Below are 22398 nucleotides of genomic sequence, written 5' to 3'. Positions count from 1 at the left end.
TATTAGCCTCTGAGAACCACGTTAGTTCCAAGAAATGTTGTAATTACCGCCATCCTTATTTTGATTTTGTCACATTATCGAGGATGACACTACCGTCTCTGTACCCCTGGTTCCCTTCTTTTCCAGTGATCAGGATGTTTGGTGGGCGCTGCTGCGCACTCACAATAAAAATAATAAAAACTTACAATTTTCAACCTTAAAAATATACGATAAACACGGGTCTCAAATTGCACAGATAAAATGTTACTACATTTTAAGTGATGCTGTTGCAGATCTATTAGGAGGTCGAGAGGGAATTAGACAGAAGGTGAGGGACTGTTAGGGTTTGGTGTTCAATACATTTGTTACACTTACTCTTAAAGGGATCCTCCAGTGTCCCCTGCGGGACGCTCAACAAAGAATGAGGATTCAAGTACCGTGTCTTGATGTTTCACGGCATGCGCACGGTCAGGAGATGTGTTCACCGGGACACATCTCCATCATGGCAAGTAGCTGGGGTTGGGGAAAGGGGCTAATGCACAACCCCTTCACACGGAAATGTATGAATGTGATGGCTGGAGTGTAATTCTTTAAAAATAGAAGTCTTGTATATATCATACAATAGTGTTTTACCTAGAAAATACTCTTTTTTTAAAAAAATATTTCATTATCTCTTACAAGCCAAAACAGACCTCATGTTGAAACCTAATTTATCACACGCATTTCTTTGTTCACCTACTGCTTCTAAGAATAAAGAATCTACTGTGATAACTGTCTTCACTTAAAACCCTGTTCCAAAGCAGTTCATCAACATTGAAGAATGTTCCCAGGACCAGAAAAAAAACTGAACACAAATAATCGCTGCTAAGAATCATCAGGATTATATACTGGAATAGAAGGACTGACATCTACTCGCTCAAGGATTTTGTAGACCAAAAGTAATGCACCTTTGATTAATGTCAAGCAGATTACACATTACATGAAAAATAGAGATACGATTAGTAAAGGCTTTGAGATCAAGACTCAGATTAACTACTACAAGGATTTCAATAAATAAAAGACTTGAACAGAGTAAGAAAATATAGCTGGTCTGTACCAAGAAGGGCTCGTAAACCTTAAGAAGTCAACCCAAAGATGGTCAGCCACCAACATTCCAGGGGGTGTAGACTTTCACTCAAAATAAACACAACACAGCCCAAATCATCTTTTTTCATCCCATTTTTAAGTGAATAACAATACACACAGAATTTCATTCTGCGTAGAGTTCTGGTGTTGGCCCTGCCCAGTCTTGAAAATGGTTAATTACATTTGCCCAATAATATATATCTCCCTATATTATTACATGTTCTGTGTGAAGTCTGTGTAACATATTTTACCACAGCAGAAAAAAAACTAATTTTTAGGAATTCCACAAGTATGTAAAGCTAAATTCTCCCGGTCCCCCCCAAGTGGAAAGACCCCATGCAGAAGCTCCCCTCTTTTGCGGAAGTGCTCCAGGAGGGCTGGTTAACAGAGGGGATACCAGGGAGAAGCCGGCAAAGAAAGAAAACAGAAGTACAAGAAGAGGCAAGAGAAGAGGCAGAGCTACGGAAAAGGAGAAGGGGAGATGTAAGAGGTCGGAAGAGAAGGTAGGGAGACATTGACAGAGATCATGAGCAAGAGTAAAAACGCAACAAAACGCAAGCGACAATTCAGAGCGCTCTGCTTTGTTTTCATTTGATTTCTTGGGGGTCTCTCCTCGTTTTCAGACATTCATATGAATGAATGAAATTCGTGAATTTTGTTAAAATTAAAATTTGTACAAATTCGAATGTGCAAGGTTATGGCTCTGCTTTAAATATTTTATATGGTATGAACATTCTTTTAAGCATATTTTAGAACATTAAACAGAACATTCTTTTATTTTCGCATCCTTATATATGATTCTACTGCACAAAAATATGCTGTTTTGCTGCTTGTCACATTTTGTTCATTTTGGCAGTTCCACATTAGTCTTGATTCATTCTGTAGCCAGATGTCTACATAAATTGCTTCCAAGTTGATTACATAACAACTAATTCCACTTTCACGACACACTTTACAGGCAAATAAATCCTTAAATACTCGCGCAAGTGTCTACATTGTAATACTACAAAAGACACAGGATTTTGGTTTCCGAGTTGGAATTGAATCCACTTGTGACTGGTTTCCAAGTGCAAGCATTACTTCTTAGTCTATTTGGATAAGCCTCCATAACACAATATACAACCAGATTAAAAATAGAAATTAGTCTCCCCCTCCCCCGAATATATATATGACAGTCTCCTGATTCAAATAATTGAATCGCGTGAAAAGGAGTCCCACTAGCAACAGATTGTGTCAATCAAGTACTCCTAGAACCAGCCTTTTGCCAGCAAGCACATCAATAACATCCATGCATTAAAGAGACACCAAAGAAGAATGCATATTAAAGTGCTGTGTAAATTCCTTAATATGCATTCTTAACCCCTTAAGGACAATGGGCGGTCCCTAAACCCATTGAATACAATGCATTTTGTCATTAAGGAGTTAAAAACGGTAAGTTGGTAGAAATTGCATCTCCCCATGTCCTCCATGATCTGATAGTTCTTGCGACTGCTTCAAGCAGCCAGTGAGTGGCAGTAAATCGCTCCCATTGGGATCACTTTCTATGCATGCGTAGAGGGGGGTCTCATTAGAGCCCCCCCCTGCAATGTTCACCAAGCTAGCACTTGAGGTGACCGGTGATAAGCAGATCATGTGTCTGTAGATGTCTTGCGCTGAACACATCTCCTGCGCGGGAAATAGCTGGGGGACACCACACAAATTTAAAGGGACCTCACAGCCATTAAAGTGCATTTGATAGTTGGAGTGTCTCTTTAATATGTGAAACTGAACTATGAATACTTAAAAAGCTTCCCGTAAGGGTAGAAACTGGATTTTTATTGAATGGATTGGATCAAAGCAAAATCAAGGCTTTTCTAATGAAACTGCCAAAATTAAATGTCCCAACTATACTAATATGCAGTGTGATGTTAGATAGAAGACATACTCATTCTTGGTTCATAAAATCATCAGACTGTGTCGCTCAAAAACGCTACAGAAGAGAACCACATTTTATTATATATATATATATTGGTAAAAAAAAACCATGACAATGTACTTTAACGTATTGTAGCAATATTTCAGTTTTGATGTTGTAATTTGGGAATATAATATTGAAATCTAGGAAGTGGTTAAGTATTTCATGGCAATGTAGACATGCGCATACCGATAAAAAAAAACATCTGTATGAATAAATTAGCAAACACTGGAACAGTTAGCTGAGTTTATTTGGTTTGAATGAATATGAAACACACCAGCCAGACATGTTTCACTGCAAGATTTTACTTAGCAGGTTTCTTTCATTACCATATCGGAGTTAAATCGCACTTCGTTAAAATGTGAAAGAATACAGTTATCAGATATCGCTTTTTTTCCTGCATCCATATAATTACCTGCTAATATCAACCTCTCCAAAGTCTCTCCGAAGCTATTGGTCGTAAAAGTTAAAAATCGGTTGAGACAAGAATTACATGCGCTACTTTTTTATATGTGATCATCCAATTATAATACCCCCCAGGAATAAGAAAAAAAACGGTACTTCTTCTCTGCAAATCCCAACAGCATAGTTAGAAAGGAATTGCCTTTTTTGCATAATCAGAACCATTTTCATCTGATGCATTTAATGGAAAAATGAGGTTAAAAAAGATTAGATGTAATGCAAGGATGTTTTACTTTACAGAGAGGGGGGTGGATACGTGGAACAGCCTCCCATTAGAAGTGGTAGAGGCTAATACCGCAAAGAAATTTCAACATGTATACGTGCTGCTGAATCAAAGACAAGGACAGATTAAGGTGCAAGTCCTGATATCATGGAAAATGAGCAGAGTAGATAGACCGAATGGATCTTATCAACCAACAAATTCTATGTTTCTATTAGACAGGTGCAAACTTCAGCAAGCAAGGTGGAAAATACATTTCCAAAGATGGAGGAAAGAATAGAACGGCGGGAAAAAAAGCAGTAAATCCAGAGAAGGGGCCCATCCTGGGTAATTACTCCAGGGGCCAAATCTCATTAATCTGGCCTTGATCACATAACGCCTGCTCTGCCACTCTGAGCCACAAATCGCAGCTTCTATAAAGTGAGCATTTAAACTAAACATCGCTGAAAGAATCGCACTCATTGACAAAAAGCGCAAGCTTAGCTTTTAATAGTTGGATTTAGTTATGCTAGTTGATAGTTCACATTCCAGAAGACTATTTATAGGTTTTAACCCAAAAGAGAGACAATTAAAATTACAAATTGGTTTCCCAACAGCAGGTTTTATGGGCACAGACTAAATAACATCTAAAATTAGATTACAATACTCGCAATTGGGCAGGCAGTATTTCAGCTCTTATAAATCCAGAGAAAATCTGATTGGCACGGGAGAGGAGAAGGATATATATATATATATATTTTTAAATGGAATTAGCGTCAATAGGTTACTATTGTGTTGTTTTTTTCTGGTTGAGTAAGAGTATTTTGTAAAACTTAACTGTGTGGTGTGATTACAGTCCAGCAGATCAATGCACCGGTTGACTGTAACTAATAAATTGATTGGGAAGATCAATGTTGTTTTTGATCTGGAGTGACGCCAACCGTCAGAACGTATACGCTGGTAAGGTAGACATCATTAAATGAATTACAAAATGTTACGTGTGATTACATGCCTGCTGCTGCGAAACCGAAATAGCTTAGATAATTGCTCTGTTAGTAAAAAAAAGTTTGCACAGCAGTGTTCTCTCTAAGATGATCAATCTAGAATGTTAACCGCTAAATGAAAACTCCCAATAAAAAAACAAATCACAGGTATTTACCCAAAATAACGTTGCTAATTATTTCAGACCCAGATTGGGCACCTTAGAGGGGGACATTTCATTGCAACAATATTCTGATTTGGTTGATCCACCGCTTGACACACAGGAGATACATAATCATATCCCACACTAAAAAGATATTTAACATTCTCTGAGCTGCTTCTTACTCGTGGTCTTTTTTGTACTTCATTGGGAATTGTGGATGCGATAAAATGCTAAATGTACGTCTTCTCAGCAGGCGTCGAGCTAGACATTTATTTTTCTCCTAGCACTCTCTTTGTTTCACGATCTTCTGCTTAGGTCAGTAAAAATGCTTTAGATATCATTTATATACATTATTCCACTTTACATTATTATGCCACAAAATGTGCATAAAGCATTTTTTATGCTTAGATTTTGAAATATAAGAAGTTCCAGTAACCTATATTACCTTCTGCCAAATACTTCACAAGGGTGCCTACTGTTAAATAAGGCAGATTTTAGCCTGCACTCATTTCTTTAGCATCCGAGGTGGCGAGTCCGAAGTTACATTTACATGCCAGAAGGGGGTATATCAATAGTCATAAATATAACAGAAGAAACATTGTAGGGCACCGCAGGGTACAGCGTAGGATCCCTGTCTGCTTGACACAATATCTAAAGCAGTCCTACGATAAATCAGGAATCCTATATACTGTGGACCTAAAATAGCAATAACTAACTTTCCCATGACCCAATTCTCAGTGTATTTATATTATATTATATATATATATTATATATATATATATATATATATATATATATATTATACGCACACTACTGTGAAAACGTTTTTAGGTAGTAAAAATGCTGTAAACTAAGACTGCTTTCAAAACCATACATGTTAATAGTTTGTTTTTAGAATTTAAAAAAAATGCAAATAATCAATGTTTCAATAATCAATATTCCCTTCAAAACAACAACATCAATTCTTCTAGGTACACTTAAAAATAAAACTATTAACATGTCTATTTTTGAAAGCATTCTTACTTTTCACACCTGCCTAAAACTTTTGCACAGTACTGTAATTACACACAGTCCAAAGGGACCAGTGCACTCACATCAAACAGGTTTCACATTCTCAAAGTCTTCATTAGGGTTACTTAAAAACACCTTTTCAAGATAACAAAATCAGAGATTTAGTCATATTATACAACCATATTATGATAAGCCCACCACTACACCAAAGCACTCCAATAAAGGAGGGTCCTAACACTAAGTATATATATATATATATATATATATATATATATACACACACACACACATTATATATATATATATATATATATATATATATATATATATATATATATATATATATATATATATATATATATATATATATACACACATTATATATACCGTATTGGCTCGGATATAGGCCGCCCCCGTATATAGGCCGCACCCTAAAAGTTTGGTGCTTTTTTAAAGAAAAAGTTTTTTTTCTTTAAAAAAGCACCAAAGAAAACATGCTGCCACTCTGCCCCCCCTCCCCGAGATACGCTGCCACTGTCCTCCCTCCCCGAGATATGCTACCACTGTCCTCCCTCCCCGAGATATGCTGCCACTGTCCTCCCTCCCCGAGATACGCTGCCGCTGTCCTCCCTCCCCGAGATCCGCTGCCGCTGTCCTCCCCGCGATACGCTGCCGCTGTCCTCCCTCCCCGAGATACGCTGCCGCTGTCCTCCCTCCCCGCGATACGCTGCCGCTGTCCTCCCTCCCCGCGATACGCTGCCGCTGTCCTCCCTCCCCGCGATACGCTGCCGCTGTCCTCCCTCCCCGAGATACGCTGCCGCTGTCCTTATCTGCCCCCCCCTCCTCGACTTACCGGAGCAGACTCCCGGGTGTCTTGCGGGGCCGGCGAGGGACATCTACGCAATACGCGTATGCAACTTCCGGTACCGGTACCGGAAGTTGCATACGCGTATTGCGTAGATGTCTCCCGCCGGTCCCGCAAGACACCCGGGAGTCTGCTCCGGTAAGTCTAAAACGCTTAGATAACCTCCTGTGCCGGCACCCCCCCCCCGTGGGAAGTGCTGGCAGGGGAGGCTGTCTGAGCGTATCGAGGAGTAGGATACAGGTCCCCTGCACCGCTGCGGGGGATCTGTATCTTAACCCCGCTGCCTGCCCGGCGCCCGGGACTGCATGTCCCGGGCGTCGGGCGCTAGACCCCGAATATAGGCCGCACCCCCACTTTAAAAACTTTAAGTGGGGGAAAAAAGTGCGGCCTATATTCGAGCCAATACGGTATATATCCTACCAGAATTTCTTGCAGAACACTGACGGCATACCAGTAGACATGTACATTAATGCTATTGCATTTAGAATGCTATATACGTCAAGAAGCCACAATAGAGGTTATGTATAAAAAAGGAATTCTGATTAGAAATTGTAGCACAATGAGTAGAAACTGTTTCTATGGTAATGGCTTTAATGACCACTAACCACAATGTCTCTTTTTTGACAGTATGGAAAGAAAGGTAGAGGAACAGAACATAGATACGTAGTGATTTCAAAACAGTACATTGAAAAGACTTATTCGCTCAGATCCCTGTACTTGAAAAACCCTGCTGAAGGTAGTTTAGTTCAGTAGCATCACTTCCTGTAGAAGAATCAGCTGTTTCTATGGCAACCCAAAACCTGTACTAATGCCCAAAAATAGGAAGGTGCCAGAGAAGGATACCTCATAATGTAGCATTTTTCGTGTAGTGTAAAAAGTTTTGAAATTATTGGGGAGCCTAGTCCTGCTTAAATGTGTGTGTATGGTGGGTTTTTATTTTTTTTGCAGAAGTTCACACCGGGTTGTGTCTGCGGACGAATATAGCAGATTGAAGAAGATGCGGAAGCGAAAGTGGTTGGCAGAGAAGGTCGGGAAACATTTACAGAGCGTGAGAGTGAATGAGAGTGTGAGACAGTGAGTGAGAGTGAATGAGGGCACCGACAATGAATTTAGTTCCCAAATTAAAAATGCCCCTGAAGTTTCGGCCGAACGGAATGGGCAGGGGATGTAATTCTTTGCCCGAAAACAAATGGGACAAAAACAAACAATATGTACAAAACGTTTTTGGCGCATCTGACCGGTATTTAGTTGGGGGTGGGGAACGAGGTGATTCTGCATAATCCTCCATGCATTTGCAAAACGGACCACACGGATACTTAAAGGGACCAGCAGCTGTTACTTACATTAAAGTCAATGTATTGGCTGGAGTGCCCCTTTAACCTAACATGCCATCGTATGATATTGCATTTGCACTAAAGAAAAAAAGTTTGCTCTGCCGTCTGATGAAATATTCTGCTATCAAGAAATAACGACAACCCAATTGTTCATTCAATCGCTGCAGCTCATTTGTACGATCTAATATGGCTAAAAGGTCAGCCACGGAGAGGTACATTAAAATAAATCTCTGTATAATCTGTTATGAATCCCTGGTTCTAGGTCACAGGTTGAGATGGTTCAGTAATTGATCTCCAGATCAGAAGTGTTGTCCTGGAGTGCACTAACTGTAAATCACGTGACGCACAGAACGTCTCTCAAAAAGTGTGCCCTCAGCAAAACATTATTGCTGCAAAAGCACTGGAATGACAGGGCATTGACACACGGCCCCTGCTCTTTACTGGGTTTCATTAGCCGATGGGAATCAATAATAGTTTGGCAGATTATTCTCTGCATTTTTTTTCATTTGATAATCCATACTATCTGGCATAGCCTGCGAGAAGCCAGGGATGAACATTCGCATCACTGAGGAAGGACGCACAGCTTAGTTTAGACAAAATATAATTAACTCACTTGCATTATGCCACGAAACACTTAAAATAAGTCTACAGCTGTGATTTGTTTTGGGGAAGTATACTGTAATTACCAAGCTTAAGGTAGTAGCAATGTACGGATAACCGCATGTCATTTTAAGACGTACTTGATTGGCAAAGGCATTTTCACAACAGGTTAAGAACACAATCTAAAATATGTTAGGGTGCTATTTTGCAAAAGAAACAAAAAGCAAAAAAAAACAACAACCCATTCCATTCAGCATTGGTGGGTGGGGTGGTGGGCAATGACAGCCAGTAATGAGCTAGCCCAGGGCACGTTGTTAATCTAGACAGCCTGGTGGCAGTATGTTGAACTACAAGTAAAAGCCAAACTAAAGCTTCAGTCAGTGGACCAGAATCTTTAAAGCTGAGCAGGCCAAGGAAGAATCTCATAACCCCCATTCCACCTGCCTCATGCACGGGGGCTAAAATAATACTGTGTGCGCTCCTGGGTGTCCTTGATAAAAGCAAGGTTTTACAATAGGTCAGTGCACACTGTCTACATTGGCAGACTGTCTAGCCAAGACATGTACAACATTGTTAGGACCCCCTTTACTAAACCTGCGGTACCCATTACCCAGACATGTTAATTTCCACACAGGTAACACAGTAAGCCAACACTTAGAGCATAAATTACTAGTAGCGTGTACCTTTTACCAGGGTTGCCCCAGTGGCTTGGCACCCTCGGTAGTCACCTCTTGGCGACCAATACATTTAAACTCAGACAAATGCTCCAGACTTCTGGAAACACACCAATATTTTTACCCAACCTGGAATCTGAAAGATTTTTCACAAGCAACATTAGCAACTCCCTCCATGTGTCAATACATTTAAAAGGGACTAATAAAGACTTTGTACTATTTGATTACGCACAATATGATGTAATAGGCCATTTAATAAAACTGTAAAATATTTGCTTTTCAGCATACTTTCATGTTTTACAATATACAGTATATACAATATAAAGTATTTTTACTTATTTTAAAGTAATTAAATGGCTAAAAAAAAAGTCTATGTTTTATTATTTAGCAAGATGGAAAGTGAGTATACAGAGGAAAAATCTAAATTAAATTAAACAGCATCAATTCTTCTAAGTACACTTGAACAAAGTCAATCTGTAGAAATATAGTTAGGTGTATCATTAAACAGTTATATCAAACAGGTGCGAATGATCACAAATTTAATAAGTAGATTGAAACACATTACCCGCAACAGAAAGCTGTGTATGATGAATAAAACTCGTTGAGGAACAGCTAAACTTACTAACAAGGTGAGGTTGTTGAAGACAGTTTAATGTCAAAAGTCATACACCATAGCAAGACTGAGCAGTGTAAAAAGACACAAGGTAGTTATACCGCCTCAGAAAGCTTTCTCCTAGGCAGAAATCTTAAGACAGACAGGGGTTATCCAGATGTTTTTGTCCAAGCTCTTTTGAAGAAGAACAAACAAATAGGCAATGTTCAGGCTGCAGTTGGTCAAGGAAACTTACGAGATGAAAGACATATCATGTTTACTTCCCTTCGTAATCAGGAAGAGGTCCTGGAGTTCCATCAGCTCAGCATCGGCAGAAAACAGTGGGAGATCCTGGTACACCCATCTACAGCCCAGAGAACTCTTATCAGAAGTGGTCTTCATGGAAGATGTGGGGCCACAAAGCCTTACATCTGTTCTGGAAACAATGCCAAGCGACTTAACCATTTACAAAAAACACAGGAGCAAAAAATGGCACCTGGTGCTCCGGACTGATGAGTCAAAATATGAAATATTTGGCTGTAGAAGAAGAAAGTTTGTTTGCCGAAGGGCTGGAGAGGGGGACAAGAAAGAGTGTTTGCAGGCAATAGCGAGGCATGGAGGCAAGTTTAGGCTGCATTTCTGCAAACAGAGTTGGGGATTTGGAAAAAATGAATGGTCTCCTCAATGTTGAGAAGTACAGGCAGATATTTATCCATCATGCAATACCATCACGGAGGCCCCAAATGTATTCTGCAACACAACAACAACCCCAAACACAACCAAAGTCATTAGGAACTATCTTCAGATTAAAGAAGAAGGAGTCCTGAAAAGGATGTTGTTGCCCCCCCAGAGCCCTGATCTTAACATCGAGTCTGTCTGGGATTACATAAAGAGAGAGCGGCAACTGAGGATACCTAAAGGCACACAATAACTATGATTAGTTCTCTAAGATGTTTGGAACAACCTACCTGCCATGTTGGTCGCACCATATATTAATTTGATTTACATTTTTCTCCTGTTCACACATTTTGCTAAATGATTAAAATAACGTACTAACATGTCTATTTTTGAAAGCATTCCTGCTTTACACCTGCCTAAAACTTTTGCACAGTACTGTATATGAATAGTCAAAATATTGCATCAGTGGTTCTTACACCTAGTCACCCGCATCAGGTGTCATTTCCATGTTAACACGCATGATCCCCAATTCTAGTCCTTACACGTGTCTTTTCCACGTGTGCACCAGCCATTCATTTCCAAAACACATTTACAGAAAGTAAATTTGTTCGTAAAACCACTTGTCAAACTATCTTGTATGCGTAGTGCTTTTCTCCCCTCTATAAAATGTGAAAACACAATTTAAACATAAAAACAGCAGAAATCCACGGTGTGCTGGTTTTCCCTCTGAGAAATGAATCCATACAAACTACTGCTGTATTGTTAACTGATGCTACTGCCCATGTTAACTCTCGTAATCATACCTAAGGACGAATAAGCACCATCGTTGTTGTGCTTGTATTATAATAGCATATTATTTGACTAAAAGAACATGTATCTCCATGTTCTACTTTGTCTTGAAGAAACGTTGGGTTGGACACCGGGATGTTTCTTTGTTATTCTCACTTGAGATGTTGGTACTCAAAGCTTGCCCGAGGACAGAGATTTGTAGAAGACCTGTTATGCTTCATTGCTCTGTACCAGGACACACTCAATTCCGTCTCCTACGCTCTATTTCTTGATTTCACTCTATCTATACCATGTTTCCAGGCTGTATACCTTGTTTACAACTCCAATACGTTGTCGGGACTTTAATTACAGGAGAGCCAGATGCATCTGCTACTAATCTGCCATTGGAAACGTAATCGATAAAAAGAGTTTCGCCCAAGTTACTCAGAGAGATTACTGCCTGGGACTTTTTAGAGATGCATTTTGTTTGAAAACAAACATCTTTTCATAATTTGGCGAGTAAATGTTTATACTGTCTACAACAAGCATTTATCACTTCAAATCATCTAAACATAGTTTAAGAAGCATTTTAACGCGTTGACAGCATACGAGATGCGCATCTGTCGGCCAAATGCTTTTGGGTTGTTTCCTGGAAACAAAAACAAAATCCATACGTCATGCAAGCAAATGCATAGATTGTGAGAAAATTGACTTTTGGATTATTGATTACACACTGACGTCCTACTTAAGCATCGAATGCGCCAAAGTGTATCTCAAGTCCGTATAATCTATACGGCAAAACATTGCAGAAGTACGTGGGCCATGAATTTAATATCAATTTAGCTCATGGTTTATAGATATAAAGGCAATTAAAATAATAATTTACTTTTTAAGGTTTGTTCTACTAACTTGCTCAACAATGTATGGATGAATCCGAGAGAAACGACCATTCAATCTTTTCAGTCTACCAAAGAGATGTCGGAGAACCATGAAGTTACCAACAAGTGGCCAACAAAAGATGAACATTTAATCTGTACGGTATGATAGGGAATTACGGCATCCATTGTAAAGTACATCATGATCATGGGGGTCCGAATGAAACATAGAGATGCAATTCTTTAACCCCTTAATGACAAAGCCCGTACATGTACGGGCTCAAAATGCATTGTTTTCAATGGGTTTAGGGACCGCCCATTGTCCCTAAGGGGTTAATAAAGTTCTTTCACCAGCTCTACCCTAATCGGATGCAAATCTCACAGACCCCTCTTAAACAGGCTATGGCAACAATGATGATGTCAAAAGTGACTGATCTGGAGACTATAGATACATAGTACTTTTTTACTGCACGTGTACAAGAAAGCTTTGGATGATTGTTTGATATTATTGTAAAACTAAAAATTTAGGTGACTGCTCCCCAGCGGGGTAGTGAAGCAAATCTATGAAACTTTAATTAGAAAATGACGATAATTAAAAAAAATAAAATGAATAAAAAAATAATTTTCCAGTGTTTCTACAAGCTTTCACCAGCCATAATGGTTGCAAGGAATCAGTCTTTCGTCATAAGCCCAAATCAGGAATATTCACCAAGCGGAGAGGTCGTTATACCTACTGGGCTTTCCGTCCCGACGACAGATCATTATATATATATTTGGCATACACACTTTACAATTCCCTCTGACACAGTAATGGTTAAACACAAACATGAACAATGCTGCCTTTAAAGCTAAACTATATAACATATTCAAGCTTTAGTTGTGCGAGCCAGTTGGTGCTTTTCAACACGTTAAATTGTGGGTGTTGTGGAGGGTATGGTGCAAAAAAAATGTTCCCGTTCCAGGAACCAGGCAGCTGTTCTTTCACTCGAGCGAACGCCGACAACCACCCCCTCTTTGATATCAGCCGCTAAGGTGTCTGAATTAACCAGGCAGTGTCCCAGACTGCAGCTCTTCTGATATTTGTGTTACTGGATCCGGTCTGTGTTGCTAGGGAAGGAAAGGGATGTTGCTCTCTAGGGTGTATTTTAGTACAATGAACAATAGTATTGAGGTCATGGCTAAAACCACCTAGTTCACCGTTAAGTGTTACGTAGAATAATAATCAGCATTTACACACATACAGATTTATAGCTTCAGCGGAGAGAAAGACTGATCTCTCTAGATTTGTGTGCCTCCAATTAATCTAAAGAGATGCACGAGATCTGTGAAAGATGGAAGAATTTAAAATGCAATAGTTTACATATGTCATTATCTCTGGATAACGACCCTATCGCTTGGGCATCACCCCAATGCCAAAACTTAATCATGTCTTGGATGAACATATATACATATATATATTTTAGTGAGAGAGTGAGGCGAGAGAGTGAGAGATATTCACTTTTTAAGGACGTGTTGTGTCAGGTGGATGGAAACTATGGAGGGCAGCAGTCTTCCACAGTGTTGACTGGCCTGTGGCGTTACAGGGAGCCTGGGCACCCAATAGGGGATTGGCTACTGGTTAGGTGACAGAGGGGCTCACCCCCATAAATATTGCCCTAGGCTTATCACGCCCCGGCTCAAGATGCTTTATCAAACTAGAGGCACAGTTCGGGATTAAACCAAAAAGGCCATCAATTCAAAAGGAAGTGTACCCCCATCATATGGGTTCATATGAACTCCCATCTGAGCAAGGAGTCTGCCAGTACTCAAAGACACATTAACAGTGCTTTTTTGGCATGACTATTCTGGTACAAGAAGACAACTTAAGCAAAGCTTAGAGTTCAGTAAGCAACTTGCGTATCACTGACCCACAAACCACAACATTGTCCACGTCAAGGTTTGTGAAGTCCACGATGCACATGGGACATTTGGTCAAAGGCTGATATTGGATGCTTGTACACCTTGAAGCATGAACTAGTGAGCAATGGAAAAGAAATATGCCCCATTGTATGATTTGGTAAGAGAAACTGTAAAAGTAAAGAAAATAATGCATTTTTTATATGGCTATAGTGAAGGTTCTTCAGTCTATGTGGAACAGCATCTTTAACGGTAACCCAATAAATGATAACAATATAACAGAACAGTATTTCTTCAAGAAAGTTTGGCAAGCACAATCCTGATCTAATCTATTCCCAAATAATTTACAAATGAAGAGGTGCATGCGCAACTCATTGTAAGGGTTAAGTGAGTGTATGCTTCATACAGATTGCTGGCCAGTTTAAGCGTCTCCATAGATGTGAGGACATCCTCCGGCAGAAGTCTACCACTGACCTGCGGTGGGGCAAATCCACTGTAGGAATTAAGGCTCCTGTATAACAGCAGCAGCCAGATCTCAATTTACATCAGCAAGGAGAAAGCGGATGCTTTAAATAGGCTTCACACTTGCTAAGATCTCTTTCCTGAAGAGTATATTAACCCCGTGTTTCCCAGTTCTTTGCACATCCCCCATCCGCTGTTCACCTGTCCTCCAGTAAAAAGGTTATATATACTATCTATTTCCCGATAGCCCGGCAGGCTGTTATCAGCACATCTTTGCACTATGATCTGCATTAAAATGTTCAATTAGGGTTGTTTCTGCTCATTTGCGGTGTGGTGATAACTCAGGGGCGGTAAACGGTATTAACCGCTAACACTCCAAGCGCTGATGATAATACAGTAGTGGCGATGTTCTGCAGGTATGTATCTCATCAGAGAGAACACAGGAGCCACCGCTCACAGACCACAACAAAAGAATTCAATTAAGCCTGACTGATTCCCAATGCACTGGCAGCAAGGCTCAGACAGCGCTGCTTCTAAATGAATGATTTCCAAGGCTTCTTCTACTGTATACACAGCGAACTGCTCCGAGCCCAGGCTTGCTTAGTCTTGTGGAACATTTATATATATATATATATATATATATATATATATATATATATATATATATATACACATATGCACACATAGCTCAATCTTTCAATACCCATCTCAATGAGAGTGCATTGTAGGATGACCTCTGGTAAGTCAGCTCCCATTATGCTCATCCAGCCACTATAAACAGACATTACAACACCTGGAGTGCCAGAGATCGCCTGTCTTGTGAATAAGAATAAATAGAAAGGAGTCTTCTTGATTCCTATGGAACAGCGAACTTTCCCTCTGTACCAAGTGGAAAATTAACACATTGCCTGCCTTTCCACTTTCACCCCAATGAAAGTTCATTCTCACCAATTAAACTGATTGGCGTCCATGCACCTCTTTAATGTCAGTGTCAGTGTCAGTGTCATGGCACAACGCGGACGAACAGAACTGCTGGTAGTTAGAGAGTACTGGAGCCAAACACCACACACACCCCTGCATGAGGTATGTACCTCCAGCCTCCCTCCCACCTCTCTATCCCCCCCATAATAAAATGAAAGTTATCTCACCCTTAGCTGTGATGTCCTCCCACAGCAAACACTCAGCATCTGTGTCTGCACCGGCAGTGTCCTCGCCTCCCGGTATTCGTTGAATGGTAGAGGTGACGGCCAGGCTTCACTCCCACCTCCCCACTCCTCCACTGCTGATGCTGCTGCTGACACTCTACTGCCAATGCTCCGCTGCAGCTCAGCCCAGACTACGGTTACCATGGAAACCTCCGTACCTGCCCCTTCCCAGTACACACAGAAAGCCCTGCACTAGATTGGCACTTGCCCTCAGCCAATAGGCGCAGACGTGTGACCTGGAATTCTTCATGCAGTTGCCATAGCCTGGCCAGAGCGTGTTTGTGGAGTTGTGTGATGTCACGTGTCACAGTCACCAGCCTTTTTTATGGGAAAATACAAAATTAAATATTTTCAGTGCAAAGGATACACAGTTTACGCATTTTTCCAAATATTGCTCTTAAAAGCGTAATCATTATCGCTTATTTGTCACATAGACAAGAGATAATACACCACAAAGACCACACTAATGGTGTTGTACCGCACTGCGGAATAGGATGGTGCTATATAAATCAGTAAATAATGATGCAAGGGTATTTACATATGTATTTGGTGCTGCAAAATAGTAAATACTATAAAGGCGTATTACCTAGGAAGAAGGGATGAGCAAATCCAATCAGGATCCAATTAGAATCCAATCAAATGTCCCGAGTTACTTGAGACACTTCTGCTTATAAAAGTACTTTGTATAAGCAGTGTGTGTAGATATCTGGTCATTTACACAGTTTATATTATTGCATCATCAGCAATAATATAGTAACATAATGCACTACATAGACCGCACCAGAAGAGGACTGACATAATCCACGGCTCCTGTGTGGGCATATTTATCCTGTGATATCCCACTAGGCTCTGACACTATATATTGAGTCGTAGCCACGCAGGGGTCTGTTGATGTCCAAGCAGCTTAATCCCCCTCCAGTGACCATCCTGTCTGTGACTGAGGAGCCAACCACTCGATCGATTTTGTTTAAAAAACACATTCCAGTCTCGTGCCAACTGGTATAGAATAACAAGATCTCCCAACATTTTATATGGACAAAAAGGGCCATGTGTTTTGGGAGTATGGCTTGGTCAAGGCTTTAGCGACGTTCTTTTACTTTGGCTTTGTGAGCTGTTTAAGTAAATAACGTATGCTACCTATATAGTGATGTTCCCCCTGGAAGTTGTTGAGTAGGTATACTGTACAAAAGAAGTGCACTTCATGCTTTGGGGCTGTTTTTCTTCAGCTAGAACTGGGCCTTAGTCAGGGTGGAGGGAATTATGAACAGTTCCAAATACCAGGCAATTTTGGCACAAAACCTTCAGGTGTTCGTTAGGAAACTGAAGAGGAAGTTCACCTTTTAGCACGACAACGACCCAAAGCACACATCTAAATCCACAAAAGCATGGCTTCACCAGAAGAAGATTAACGGAATGGCCCAGCCAGAGCCCAGACCTGAATCCAATTGAACATCTGTGGGGTGATCTGAAGAGGGCTGTGCACAGGAGATGTCCTCGCAATCTGACAGATTTGGAGTGCTTTTGCAAAGGAGAGTGGGCAAATACTGCCGCGTCAAGATGTGCCATGCTAATAGACTCCTACCCAACAAGACTGATTGCTGTAACACAATCAAAAGGTGCTTCAACAAAGTATTAGTTTAAGGGTGTGCACTTATGCAACCAGGTTATTGTGAGGTTTAGTCCCCCCCCCCAAAGATTTCAGTTTGATTTGCAATTGAATTGTTCACATTATAGGTCACATTAAAGGTGGAAAACGTTCTGACATGATTTATCTTTGTCTCATTCTTTAACATCACAAGAACCTGGCATTTTAACAGCGGTGTGTAGACTTTTTATATCCACTGTATGTAAAGTATAGTGAATGTCATGATCAGGGCTGGCTTTAGGTGTTCAGGTGCCCTGTGTGGCGCAGCCCCATCACCATCCCCAGAGTACTTTTGTCCTCTCCTTCACTGTACCACACCTCTTTTTTCCTCCCTCATGTGAACAACACCCCAAAGGACAGCCTCGGCACACAGATTGCATCCACAGGACCTGCCCAGCACCCAGATTGGACGCATAGTACTTGCCATCTTTTCCCCAAACATCATGCCTACCTGTGCCATCTTTGCTCCAAACAGCCTACCTGTACCACCTTTGCACCTATCCAGTCTGCCTGTGACATATTTGCTCTCAATCAGCCTACCTGTGTCAGCTTTGCCCCCAGTCTGCCTTTGCCATATTTGCCCCCAAACAGCCTGCCCTTGCCATCTTTTCCCCAGTCTGCCTGTTCTATTTTTTCCCCCCAAACAACCAGCCCTTGCAATATTTGTGCCCAGTCTGCCTGTTCTATCTTTGCCTCAAACAACCTGTCTGTGCCATCTTTACCCCCAAACCTTGATGTGTCATCTTTCCCCCCAACCAACCTGCCTGTGCCATATCCCCATTTACACATCCAGTCACAGATACACATACATACATAAACAGGTGATCACTGTTAACCTTATTTGCACATACCTACCTAGAATCCCTTGCAGTGGTGGTAGCTCTGCAAGATTTATGTGAGTAAAGCAAGTCTTCTGGTTTGCCTGTTGGGTAAAGATGAGTTTTTAATAATGCCCCCTTTTCCAACCATGTAAGAGCTACATGATAATACCTAAGCAAGAGGGTCCTAGTGTTGCCAACGGACCATCCTGACCAAGCTGAAAGATCATCTGGTTGCTGTTTGAATATCCTAATCACAGGAAAATGGGGATTCTAACAGCCATGTCTGTACATGACAGCCGACATATGGAGCACTGCTACATTTACAAGGAATACAGGGAAAAGCCATCCACCCTTTGTTAGTAAAAAAAAAAACCATCAATGTGTGTCTTGTGTAGATTCAATTTTCAATGTTGGAGGTTAACAATTGCATGTGTGTATTTAATGTGCGTTAGTGGGCGTTGCCCATGGGAAATGGGCGGGGAGAGAGGCGTGTCAAAACCCTGCTCCCATGACCTGGAGGATTCGGGTGTTGACCTGGGGAGTTCCCAGGAATGTTAATATTTGCTGTACATTTTCGGTAGGAAGTAGGAAGTAAAATAGTGCTGCTCTCTTATTGCTATATTCAGCCTTTTTTGATGTTAGTAGGTAAATTGGGATTGTAGAAATTTACAGTATTTATTTTAATTTGTTGGCGCTTTAGGATTTTTCTATTAACAGGAGATAAGGATCTTTAAGGTGTGGAGGCACGCATTCTGTCAGGTTGTGCTTCATGACAAGTGAGAAGTAATGTCCTGGCAAAAGAGAGAGTAAAAAACATCTTGAAAAAATACTCAATTTGTAAAAATATCCAGCTTCAAGAATTTATTGTCTGTTATAAACATTAAATATAAACATTTGCTTGTGCAGCTCCTTCTTTAGACGTGGATAAGCTGCTACATTCTGTATGTATGCATACATACATATGCATAGAAATGCAACACAACAAATTCTGCAAGAACATAGTATAGTAGCATTGATACGTGCTGTCCAGGTCACTCTATTTTCTATCCCTACAGTTATGTTGTATTACATTACAGACACAAATCAAGGTTAAGACTGAATCATAGCTTAGTTCTGGAAAATTGTTAAAACAAATGTAAATGCTGTGAATGCACCATAGTTGTATTTAGTACATTATGTTAAACTTTGGAGGAGAAATAACTCTTTTTAAATCTTGGGGCCCTCATCAGCCCCCCCATGTCCATTCAATAGTCGCACCCATCACTCCTCCTTCAGCACAGCTTAAGAGAGCAGGGGCGAGTCTAGGGTTAGTGGCGCCTAGGTGCAGTATTTTTTCTGGGCCCTCTATAATAAAACATGCATATATACTAACATGAAAAGTCACTTTAAAATCCACTCACTCTAACACCATACACTGTCTACTCTAACACCATATACATACACACAATTCTTTCTCTTGCTCCTACCAGGCGGCACTAACTGTAGGCTCACCCCTGACACTTGCACTTGCCATTGCATCCTCTCTGCACCCTCAGAATTTTCTATTGCACTCATATTGCAAAATGATGGGACTTGCCACTGCACCCACTTCACACCTCCTTAAATTGCACCTGCGCCCATTTGGCACCTAAAGAACTTGTTTCATTAATGTAATAATCTAAATATGTGCAGGCATATTTCTCTGTTAAACACGTTATACGGACAGAAATATTCCAGGCTGTTGCTTTATGGTAATTTGTTCAGTTATTTTGTTACATGTGAATAGCTGAGCGGATGAGTTTTACAGTAACTCAGAGGTTATTAGAGTTTAAAGAAACATTTTTTCCCTCCCACTACAGTTGTCCTGTCCATAGTCTTCTATGTGTTTATTTCTTGTTTACAAATTGTTTACAAATTAGCAGGAACAACAAAAAAAAACACAAAACGAAAAAAATCCAAATTATAGTAAAATATTTTTTAAAAAGGCATACCCTAAGATACCCAAAGTCTTCTTTGCCAATTTTTGCTTCCCCCACACCTGATATTTTCTATGCAGGAGATGTGTTTGACCAACACAATATACCGGCAAACGTTGTATACACACACTGCAAGCAGCCAATCAGTGGGAAATATTGTTAGACCATGGAAGATGTAGGCAGCTCTGTAGCTGCAGCTTCTCCTTAAGGTGTTTCATTCTTTATATATTTTTAACATATTAAACCTTTTTTTGATGTGATCATAATCATATTGTTTGTTTTTCTACAGCTCTAAAAAAAAAACAGGCAATGTCTTGAGATCAGTGAAAATTCAAGCAGTAGAATGAACCCCCACCCTATACAGGCAACTGTCATTTAATGATAATACATAATATTCTCAAATGTAGCAATCCTCCCACTCATTGACAGTGAAATCACAAAATTCGTATAATGAAAGCAATAGTCGTGAAATATGTATTTCCCAAAGAAAATATACTTGAAGCAGCGGTGGTTAATGACACTTGGAATAGGGGCACTTTATGCTGAGGAAAGCCTAATCTCTATCCCTTAATGCTTCATTATTTCATTTTATTTACTTCTGCTGGAAGGCAATTCCTGAGGTCCTAGGAAAGAGGGATATAAGGGTAAAGCGGGAAAGGGGGGTTTGGGTATCAAATAAGGACTGCACTTCCCAAAGAGGTACATTTGCACATAATAAGGACATATTCCAGAAATAAAAAGAACAGCGGCTCACAATGTCATCTGCATATAATTGCATTGCCATAGTTGAACCATCTTCATCCAAGTAAATGTGCACCCAGTAGAGTAACATGTTTACAATATTCAAACCCCTATGGCACAGAAATATAGTGACGGGTCATACGATGTGCATTACCTGACCTCACAGTAGTTAATGCAAGCTGCACAACGATAGGCTTCACGTGAGGTAAGAGGGAGAGATGGAGCATTGTGAGATGGGTGAGCTGGGAGAGGGAGAGATGTAAAGGGGAGAGTTGTACTAGGAGGGTCTAGGGTGAACTGGTAGAGAGGAAGAGATTGTTAGCTGTGAAAAGGAGGAGAGGGAGAGATGAAGAGCTGTGACAGGGGAAGAGGGAGAGCTATAAGAGATTGAAGCGATGGTGAGCTGTGCAACATAGCAATGCCCCTGATTAACTTTATTAAAGGGACTTCCAATGTTCCAGGCAGCCCCTGAACAATGATAACTAATGACAAAACAAACAGAATTCCCAAATCAATATCAGGAGAGTGTTCCTATTAAAATGGGGACATTTTCCATTCATGCACACCTCAGAAAACCCCCCACCCCAAGGATAAACACATCTCCTGCATGGCTTATTGCTGGGGTTGGGACAAATGTATATGGGGGCTTCTGCAGAATCTCCCCATGCATTTGAAAGGGGACACTACAACTTATTATATACACTAAAGGGCTGGAGTGTCCCTTTATGCTGCACAGTCTGATATAGGGAGCAGCAGACAAAGAGGTACAGACACTTACCCCACCGACAAGCATCAATTACTTCTGATGAAGTTATTTCCATATGTATTAATACATTTACATATTTTATATCTCTTTTCTCTCTCCTTTGTCCATATGGTTAATAACTTGCCAATATGACTTAAAGACTACTAAACTATGTTGTGCATGCCAAAGAACCGTATTAACTGCAATTTAATCAAATGTCTTGAGGTTATGGGGTGTGTTATCTAGGTATTATCATTTTGAGTTCTTTTGAATATCTGGTTAAATAATTACAAAATAATGATATTTTATAAGAATGTTTTGCATATCTTTCTAATGCTTACACATGTTTCTTGGGCGCCAAATGTTCAGGTATATAGGGTCAATGCAAAGCTGACATACTCGATTCTTAGCATTTTCTTAAATATTCCATACAAAGTAATTCAAGTGATATATTCATTGGTAGCCTACATGACAAATGAATTCATATTTTTTTTAATTTTGACTCTCAATAAATATTTATATAATTCAGTCTAACAAAATCCATTGGATTTACCAAGAGGAGCTTTCTTTCTGTTGTTAGGATTTTGGCTTTCAAGTTTAAAAAGTTTTTTAAAAAAGGCATATGGGCTAAATTACCTAATAAACGTATATCAACAATAGAATACCAA

General features: G+C 40.2%; 1 protein-coding gene across 1 annotated transcript in view; it reads right to left on the bottom strand.

The window, feature by feature from the left end:
- LNX2 (ligand of numb-protein X 2) overlaps positions 1-15903 on the bottom strand; it is a 39397-nt gene extending 23494 nt beyond the window's left edge. The window contains exon 1 of the mRNA XM_053456396.1: positions 15767-15903. The gene's annotated coding sequence lies outside the window, so the exon portion shown is untranslated. The remainder of the gene's footprint in view (positions 1-15766) is intronic.
- Positions 15904-22398: the final 6495 nt, after the last annotated feature.

The sequence above is a fragment of the Spea bombifrons genome, chromosome 2 (genome assembly GCF_027358695.1).
Source record: "Spea bombifrons isolate aSpeBom1 chromosome 2, aSpeBom1.2.pri, whole genome shotgun sequence".
Classification (NCBI taxonomy): domain Eukaryota; kingdom Metazoa; phylum Chordata; class Amphibia; order Anura; family Pelobatidae; genus Spea; species Spea bombifrons.
This window is presented reverse-complemented; position numbering and strand designations above follow the sequence as displayed.